Genomic DNA, 9707 nt, shown 5'->3' with positions numbered 1-9707 from the left:
GAAATAACACGTAAAAAAAACAAAAAACTGCATAGTTTCCTAGGAACGCGAAGCGAGGCGGCCATCTCTGTCGGCGCCGGAAGTGTTTTGATGTTGTTAGAAGTGACCTCTTTGTCGCTGTAATGTCGTTAACAAACATGGCCGTTTCACCGTCACAGACCTGCAACTTTAACTGTCATTCTTCTTATATGTGAAAAAAACAACAACATTTAACAGTTTTTAAAACAACCAGGTTTATTTGTCTGGCCGAATGTCTACCAGGAAAGGTCCATTCGGTGTTATTGACTTCACACAGAATCAGTCTACCAGGAAAGGTCCATTCGGTGTTATTGACTTCACACAGAATCAGTCTACCAGGAAAGGTCCATTCGGTGTTATTGACTTCACACAGAATCAGTCTACCAGGAAAGGACCATTCGGTGTTATTGACTTCACACAGAATCAGTCTACCAGGAAAGGACCATTCGGTGTTATTGACTTCACACAGAATCAGTCTACCAGGAAAGGACCATTCGGTGTTATTGCCTTCACACAGAATCAGTCTACCAGGAAAGGACCATTCGGTGTTATTGCCTTCACACAGAATCAGTCTACCAGGAAAGGACCATTCGGTGTTATTGACTTCACACAGAATCAGTCTACCAGGAAAGGACCATTCGGTGTTATTGACTTCACACAGAATCAGTCTACCAGGAAAGGACCATTCGGTGTTATTGACTTCACACAGAATCAGTCTACCAGGAAAGGACCATTCGGTGTTATTGACTTCACACAGAATCAGTCTACCAGGAAAGGACCATTCGGTGTTATTGACTTCACACAGAATCAGGATGTGATGTCAACCATTTGACTAAAGAAACATTATTTACAGGGGTCCTGTGTGGCTCAGTCGGTAGAGCATGGCGCTTGCAACGCCAAGCGTCGTGGGTTCGATTCCCGCTGGGACCACCCATATGTAAAAGTAGTGGCCCCAGCCGACTTGTAAGTCGCTTTGGACAAAAGCGTCTGCTAAATGGGATATATTATTATTTTTTTTTTTTTTTTACAAACTCCAATCAATAACAACAACAACCGTTCTTTACCACCTACAGGTTTTGACCTCACATAGGGACAATGAGGAGTTTATTTCTACCCAAAACCCTGGAAAGAGGGGCTCAGTGAATGTGGAGCGGAATGTGTGTAGGTGGGTGAGTGCGTCGGAGGAGGACAGAGAGTAGAAGGACAGAGTGCCGGCCGGCCAGTCCAGATACACTCCTACTCTGTTGGACGAGTGGGGAGGCAGGTAAGTCAGTTCTCTCCTTATTGTGCCTGGCAGTGAAACCGTAATCAGAGCAGCTCAGACTCCAGGACTTGTCATTGCATCCAAGCTTACTGTCATCGGTGTTTCCTGTCCTGGCGATTCCTCTGTATGTCATTCCTATGTCATCCCCTCTCCCACTCATCTCTGCCTCCCAGTAACAGCGCCCAGTCAGACCCTCTCTACACAGCACCTGTGGCCAGTCCTCAAATCTCTCTGGGTGATCAGGATACGGCTGCTTCTCTATCCCCCGTGTCACCTTCCTGTTCCCCTCTGACAGAGAGAGGTGTCTGCATGCTGTGTTCGGGTCCAGTGTGACATCACAGGCATCTGATAGGGTAAGATCGATATTAGAATTCATCATCGTCATCAGAATGTTAATCATCAAGGCCTTTTATGAGGAGCATTGACTCATTGATTAAAACATCTCATTGACAGACGGCGCTGGATGGAATGAAATGATTAAATAATGATTACTGTTGAGTATATTGACTGTGCACTGTACTGACACAATAAAATGTAGTTAAAGAGAGAGAGAGAGAGAGAGAGAGAGAGAGACAGAGAGAGAGAGAGAGACAGAGAGACAGAGAGAGAGACAGAGAGACAGAGAGAGAGAGACAGAGAGAGAGAGAGAGAGACAGAGAGACAGAGATAGAGAGATAGAGAGACAGAGAGACAGAGATATAGAGAGAGACAGAGAGACAGAGATAGAGAGAGAGACAGAGAGAGAGAGAGAGAGAGAGAGAGACAGAGAGAGAGAGAGAGAGAGAGAGAGAGAGAGAGAGAGAGAGACAGAGAGAGAGACAGAGAGACAGAGAGAGAGAGAGAGAGACAGAGAGACAGAGAGACAGAGAGACAGAGAGACAGAGAGAGAGAGAGAGAGAGAGAGAGAGAGAGAGAGAGACAGAGAGAGAGAGAGACAGAGATAGAGAGACAGAGAGAGAGAGAGAGAGACAGAGAGAGAGACAGAGAGAGAGAGAGAGAGAGAGAGAGACAGAGAGAGAGAGAGAGAGAGAGAGACAGAGAGACAGAGAGACAGAGATAGAGAGACACAGAGAGACAGAGAGAGAGACAGAGAGACAGAGAGACAGAGAGACAGAGAGAGAGACAGAGAGAGAGAGAGACAGAGAGACAGAGAGACAGAGAGACAGAGAGAGAGACAGAGAGACAGAGAGACAGAGAGACAGAGAGACAGAGAGACAGAGGAGACGGAGAGACAGAGAGAGAGAGACAGAGAGAGAGAGAGAGACAGAGAGACAGAGAGACAGAGAGAGACAGAGAGAGAGAGAGAGACAGAGATAGAGAGACAGAGACAGAGAGACAGAGAGAGAGAGAGAGAGAGAGAGACAGAGAGAGAGAGAGAGAGAGAGAGAGAGAGAGAGACAGAGAGAGAGAGAGAGACAGAGAGAGAGAGAGAGAGAGAGACAGAGAGAGAGAGAGACAGAGACAGAGACAGAGACAGAGAGAGAGAGAGAGAGTACTTCTAAATAATGTGTTTTTTAGTATTTCATTTATCGTCTTTTTCATCTACAGTCTGTACTTTATATGACCATTTGTATGCAAGCCTGTACAGTATATCCCACTGGGCAAAAACTGGTTGAATCAACATTGTTTCCATGTCATTTCAACAACAAACAAGTTCATGTGAGGACGTTGAATCAACATTGTTTCCATGTAATTTCAACAACAAACAAGTACATGTGAGGACGTTGAATCAACGTTGAAAACTGACTGGATTTGGGAATTGTGTATTTTTTCCATCTAACTTTTAACCTAAATCCACTGACAGGGTGATATTCTTTGTTGATTTCACGTGGAATTCAGGTTAGTCGTTGAATAACATAACCGAACGTCAATCAAAACTAGACGTTGAACTGATGTCTGTGCCCAGTGGGTCTGATTCAACTTCCTTAAGATGGCGGCTCATATTTCATCTGACCACGTAGGTCAAACAGTGGAGTAATATGACTCGGAGGTTATGCTATTTCCTGTCTCATCGCCAGTAACACATTTCACATTTTCTTCACAGCAGTCAACACTTACATTTTTTCAGCAGCCAGTACTCTCCACGGTGGTCAACACTGCACAAGAAGCAGAACAGTGACTCAGTAAAACACACACATAGCCACACAACCACACACACACATAACCACACACACACATAACCACACACACACATAACCACACACTCACACATAACCACACACTCACACAACCACACACTCACACATCCACACACTCACACATAACCACACACTCACACAACCACACACTCACACATAACCACACACTCACACACATAACCACACACTCACACACAACCACACACTCACACAGCACAACCACACACTCACACAACCACACACACACACAACCACACATACACACAACCACACACTCACACACAACCACACACTCACACAACCACACACTCACACACAACCACACACTCACACACAACCACACACTCACACACAACCACACACTCACACACTCATACACAACCACACACACACACACAACCACACACTCACATAACCACACACACATATAGTTTATTGGATATTAAATACAGGGGCTCAACTTTGATTTTAGAAGTGGGGGGGGACATATATGTAAATGACTTAAATGTAAATGTAAATATATATATATTTTTCCAGTTGGATAAACACTCCAAAACAGCCGACCCGACCACATGGAGGCATCCACATGGTCCTAAAGCACACCGTTGGGGGGTGGGGGTGGGGGGGGGGGTGAATGTGGTGCCCCTGATTAAATAGTTATAACTAACCTGAACCAAAATTGTCCATGTCACACATGAATTGACACAAACTCCACTCTCTACATACTTGAGTTTCTCCAGTCTCCAGTGTGGATCCTCTAGTCCAGCAGAGAGCTGCTTCACTCCTGACTCTCCTGGGATATTGTAGCTCAGGTCCAGCTCTCTCAGGTAGGAGGGGTTGGACCTCAGAGCTGAGGCCAGAGAAGCACAGCCTTTCTTTGTGATCAGACAGCGTGACAACCTGCAGAGTTTATCACATATTTACACCCTCTAGTGGTGAAAAGGGAACATATTTACACCCTCTAGTGGTGAAAGGGGGAATGGCAGGGGTGTGTCTTTCTCAAACTCAACAGACATTTGCATTTAAAAAATGACCTGATTAAAATAATATTACAATCACATAATTATATAACTAAAAACATTTGACTTCAGGAAATAAAGCATCTTGAAAATAAAAAATGAATAATAACAATAGATTGTGTAATTCTGCATCTTCCAAACATGAATCTGCAGTTAGGTAACTATGACATTTAAAATTCAGCTGATTACTCTGATATTATTTATTTAACTAGGCAAGTCAGTTAAGAACAAATTCTTATTTACAATGACAGCCTACTAATTGTCCTCTATAAATACCTGTAGATCACATGATGAACTATCCCCTTTACTAAACTAATACAGACTACTGACCTCAGAGTCTCCAGTTTACAGTGGGGATTCTCCAGTCCAGCAGAGAGCAGCTTCACTCCTGAATCCTGCAGGTTGTTATCACTCAGGTCCAGCTCTCTCAGGTTTGAGGAGGTTGAGCTGAAAGCTGAGGCCAAGGCTTCACAGCATTTCTCAGTGAGGTTACAGCCATTAAGCCTTTGAAAAGTAAAACACAATGGAAATTAATTTAGACAACTGTGTGTACTGTGTACAGTACATGTAGCAGAATATTTGAGAATCAACCATGAATAAGTAATATGCTAATGTATATTCTAACTGACACACCTACTCATTCAAGGGTTTTTCTTTATTTTTTTAAAATGTTCTACGTTGTAGAATATTAGTGAAGACATCAAAACTATGAAATTACACATATGGAATCATGTAGTACCCAAAAAAGTGTTAAACAAATAAAAATATATTTTATATTTCAGATTCTTCAAAGTAGCCACCCTTTGCCGTGATGACAGCTTTGCACACTCTTGGCATTCTCTCAACCAGCTTCACGAGGTAGTCACCTGGAGTGCATTTCAATTAACAGGTGTGCCTTGTTAAAAGCTCATTTGTGGAATTTCTTTCCTTCTTAATGCGTTTGAGCCAATCAGTTGTGTTGCGACAAGGTAGGGGTGGTATACAGAAGAGCCCTATTTGGTAAAAGACCAAGTCCACATTATGGCATATTTATAGCTCAAATAAACAAAGACAAATGACAGTCCATCATTACTTTAAGACATGAAGGTCAGTCAATCACAATGTCAAGAACTTTTAAAGTTTCTTCAAGTGCAGTCGCAAAAATCATCAAGCTCTATAATGAAACTGGCTCTCATGAGGAACCACCACAGGAAAGGAAGACCCAGAGTTACTTCTGCTGCAGAGGATAAGTTCATTAGAGTTAACTGCACCTCAGATTGCAGCCCAACTCAATGCTTCACAGAGTTCAATTAACAGACACATCTCAACATCAACTGCTCAGAGGAGACTGCGTGAATCAGCCCTTCATGGTCGATTGCTGCAAATAAACCACTACTAAAGGACACCAATAATAAGAAGAGACTTGCTTGGGCCAAGAAAGACGAGCAATGGACATTAGACAAGGTGGAAATCTGTCTTTTGGTCTGATGAGTCCAATTTTGAGATTTTTTTCCAACTGACGTGTCTTTGTGAGACACAGAGTAGGTGAACGGATGATCTCTGCATGTGTGGTTCCCACCGTGAAGCATGGAGGAGGAGGTGTGATGGTATTTTGCTGGTGACGCTGTCGGTGATTTATTTACGATTCAAGGTACACTTAACCAGCATGGCTACCACAGCATTCTGCAGCGAAACGGCATCCCATCTGGTTTGCACATAGCGGGACTATCATTTGTTTCTCAACAGGACAATGAACTAAAACACACCTCCAGGCTGTGTAAGGCCTATTTGACCAATGAGAGTGATGAAGTTGCCCATCAGATGACCTGGCCTCCACAATCACCCGACCTCAACTCAATTGAGATGGTTTGGGATGAGATGGACTGCAGAGTGAAGGAAAGCAGCCAAAAGGTGCTCAGCATATGTGGGTACTCCTTCAAGACTGTTGGAAAAGCATTCCTCATGAAGCTGGTTGAGAGAATGCCAAGAGTGTGCAAAGCTGTCATCAAGGCAAAGGGTGGCTACTAAATATATTTAGATTTGTTTAACACTTTTTTGTTTACTACATGATTCCATATGTGTTATTTCATAGTTTTTATGTCTTTACTATTATTCTACAATGTGGAAAAAAATATTTTTTAAAATAAAGAAAAACCCTTTAAATGAGTAGGTGTGTCCAAACTATTGACCCGTACTGTATATATACTCTTTTAACGTGTATTTACAGAACAGCTCTGGAGGCTTTGACCACTGGCAGCAGCCTCAGAAGACCTTCCTCTGATCTGGAGTATTTCTTCAGGTCAAACACATCCAGCTCCTCTTCTGAAGTCAGCAACACAAAGACCAGAGCTGACCACTGTGCAGGTGATAGTTTGGTTTTGGACAGATTTCCTGAATGCAGGTATCTTTGGATCTCCTCCACTAGAGAACGGTCATTCAGTTCATTCAGACAGTGGAACAGATTGATGCACCTCTCTGGAGATGGAGTGTTCCTGATCTTCTTCTTGATGTACTTGACTGTTTTCTCGTGGTCCCGTGAGCTGCTTCTGGTGCTTCTTGTCTGTGTCAGAAGGCCGTGTAAGTGAGTCTGATTGGACTCCAGTGAGAGGCCCAGAAGGAAGCGGAGGAACAGGTCCAGGTGTCCATTCTCACTCTGTACGGCTTTATCCACTGCAATCGTGTGGAAGGTGATGGCAGGATTCAACTTCACTAGACATTTTCTGATGAAGGATCGGTCGTCAGTCATCGGGTTGACATGGCTGTTGTTGAAGGAGAGGAAAACGTATAACGCAGCGAGAAACTCCTGAACGCTCAGATGCACAAAGCAGTACACCTTGTCCTGGAACGGCCCATAGTCCTGTCTAAAGAGCTGTGTACACACTCCTGAGTTCACTGAGGCTTCGGTGACATCAATGCCATACTTTTCCAGGTCCACCTCATAGAAAATGAGGTTGCCATTTTCCAGCTGGTTAAAAGCAAGTTTCCCCAGTGCCATGAAGCTCTCTTTATCCCTGCGTGGATCTCGCTCACCTTTCCTGTGATATTTATCATTCATCTGTTTGGTCTGAAACATCAGTAACCCAATAAATAATTGAGTCAGAGTCTTGGGCATCTCTTCATTCTCATCTGTACTCAACACATGCTCCAGAACTGCAGCTAAGATCCAACAGAAGACTGGAATGTGGCACATGATGTGGAGGCTCCTTGATGTCTTTATGTGTGAGATGATTCTGTTGGCCAGGTCCTCATCACTGAATCTCTTCCTGAAGTACTCCTCCTTCTGTGGGTCATTGAACCCTCGTACCTCTGTCACCTGGTCAACACACTCAGGAGGGATGTGATTGGTTGCTGCGGGTCGGGAGGTTATCCAGAGGAGAGCAGAGGGAAGCAGATTTCCCTTGATGAGGTTTGTCAGCAGCACGTCCACTGAGGTTGGCTCTGTGACATCACTCCAGCTCTTACCGGTCTCGTAGTCGAGGGTCAGTCGGCACTCATCCAGACCATCAAGGACAAATACAACTTTGTACTTGCTGTCATTGTGGTTTCCGGTTTTTGCAATTTTGTTAAAATGTGATTCAAAAGTCCCTCTCAATCACTCCATTCTCTAAGACACATTTATGTAGAAGTCCTACAAAACTGTACTTTTCCCCCCTCATCAAATTCAGCTCCCGAAAAGGGAGTGAAATTACGAATTGGATATCCTGATTGGCTTTCCCTTCAGCCCAGTCCAGAATGAACTTCTGCACAGAGACTGTTTTTCCAATGCCAGCGACTCCCTTTGTCAGCACAGTTCTGATAGGTTTGTCTTGTCCTGATGATTGTTTGAAGATGTCATTGCAGAGGATTTTAGCCTCTGGTCTTGATGGATTCTTGGACGTGATCTCGATCTGTCTCACCTCATGTTCCTGATTGACCTCTCCACTTCCACCCTCTGTGATGTAGAGCTCTGTGTAGATCTCATTGAGAAGTTGCTTATGGCCCTGCTTTGGTACCCCGTTGAATACATGCTGAAACTTCTTTTTACTTTCAGTTTAAATTCATGTTGGAACTTCTCCCCATCTTCATCTGAAGGACCTGACGATGGACAATGGGTATAGAATAGTTAGCAAGCATGTGTTGTTCTCTCGATGCTCAACAGTACACAATAAACACAAATATACATTTTTTATTTTACAATATATCTGGTTATTGGAGGAAAACAATCTAAGCACATGAAATTAATGCACATTTCAAAGAAAAAGTATCATTTTACCAGTTCGTCAATCACAAACATACAAATACTGTATAACTTATTTAAGAAAATATATAGAATTTCAACAAAACAATAGAATATATATATATATATATTTGCTCAAAACCTTATAGACACAAGAATTCTGAATTACCTATTGGACAGTTCAGCTTCTCAGCGAGGTCGTTGCGGCTAATCTTCTTCAGGATGTCCAGTGTGATCTGCACAGCCACATTCCCCCTGTAGTACTGCACCATCTGATCCACTATGTCCAGTCTGTCAGATGTCTCCAGCTGGCCCTTTGGAACGTGAGGGAAGCCATCCAGCTGGTTTTCTGTAGTCAGATGCCACTTAAATCTCTTCAGCTCGTCAGAGCCGAGATCATCCAGAACGGCCAGGAGACACTCTTTCACAGATGGGGCCATTGTAGGTCAGTGGAGACTGTTAAACAGATGGGGCCATTATAGAGACTGTTAAACAGATGGGGCCATTGTAGATCAGTGGAGACTGTTAAACAGATGGGGCCATTGTAGATCAGTGGAGACTGTTAAACAGATGGGGCCATTGTAGATCAGTGGAGACTGTTAAACAGATGGGTAGATCATGGAGACTGTTAAACAGATGGGGGCATTGTCAGTGGAGACTGTTAAACAGATGGGGCCATTGTAGATCAGTGGAGACTGTTAAACAGATGGGGCCATTGTAGATCAGTGGAGACTGTTAAACAGATGGGGGCATTGTAGATCAGTGGAGACTGTTAAACAGAGACTGTTAAACAACAAAGCATGTAGCTCATAATCTACAAGCCCCAACATATGCACTATTGTGAGAAATACATGTACATTATTATTTGCTTTTACTTACATTACTACCATTTTTCTACATAATATTTAGTAAAATATTTAGATGCCATTGGTGCTCAACCCCAGTAGAAAATAGAAGGACAAAACAGTTAAAACTCTGGCGCCCTCTGGTGGCATTTTCTAAGCAACACATATATTGTAAACTACCTTCATGAGATACATTTTTTAATTTCAAAACTAGAAGTCCTTACAAAC

At 43.2% G+C, this 9707-nt stretch overlaps 1 pseudogene; it reads right to left on the bottom strand.

Moving 5' to 3' along the window:
* Positions 1 to 1018: 1018 nt before the first annotated feature.
* Positions 1019 to 9240, bottom strand: LOC135554754 (NACHT, LRR and PYD domains-containing protein 3-like; annotated as a pseudogene).
* Between the last annotated feature and the right edge of the window lie 467 nt (positions 9241 to 9707).

This window comes from Oncorhynchus masou, chromosome 14 (genome assembly GCF_036934945.1).
Source record: "Oncorhynchus masou masou isolate Uvic2021 chromosome 14, UVic_Omas_1.1, whole genome shotgun sequence".
Lineage (NCBI taxonomy): Eukaryota > Metazoa > Chordata > Actinopteri > Salmoniformes > Salmonidae > Oncorhynchus > Oncorhynchus masou.
Note: the sequence above shows the minus strand (reverse complement) of the source record. Positions and strands in the feature narration are given on the sequence as shown.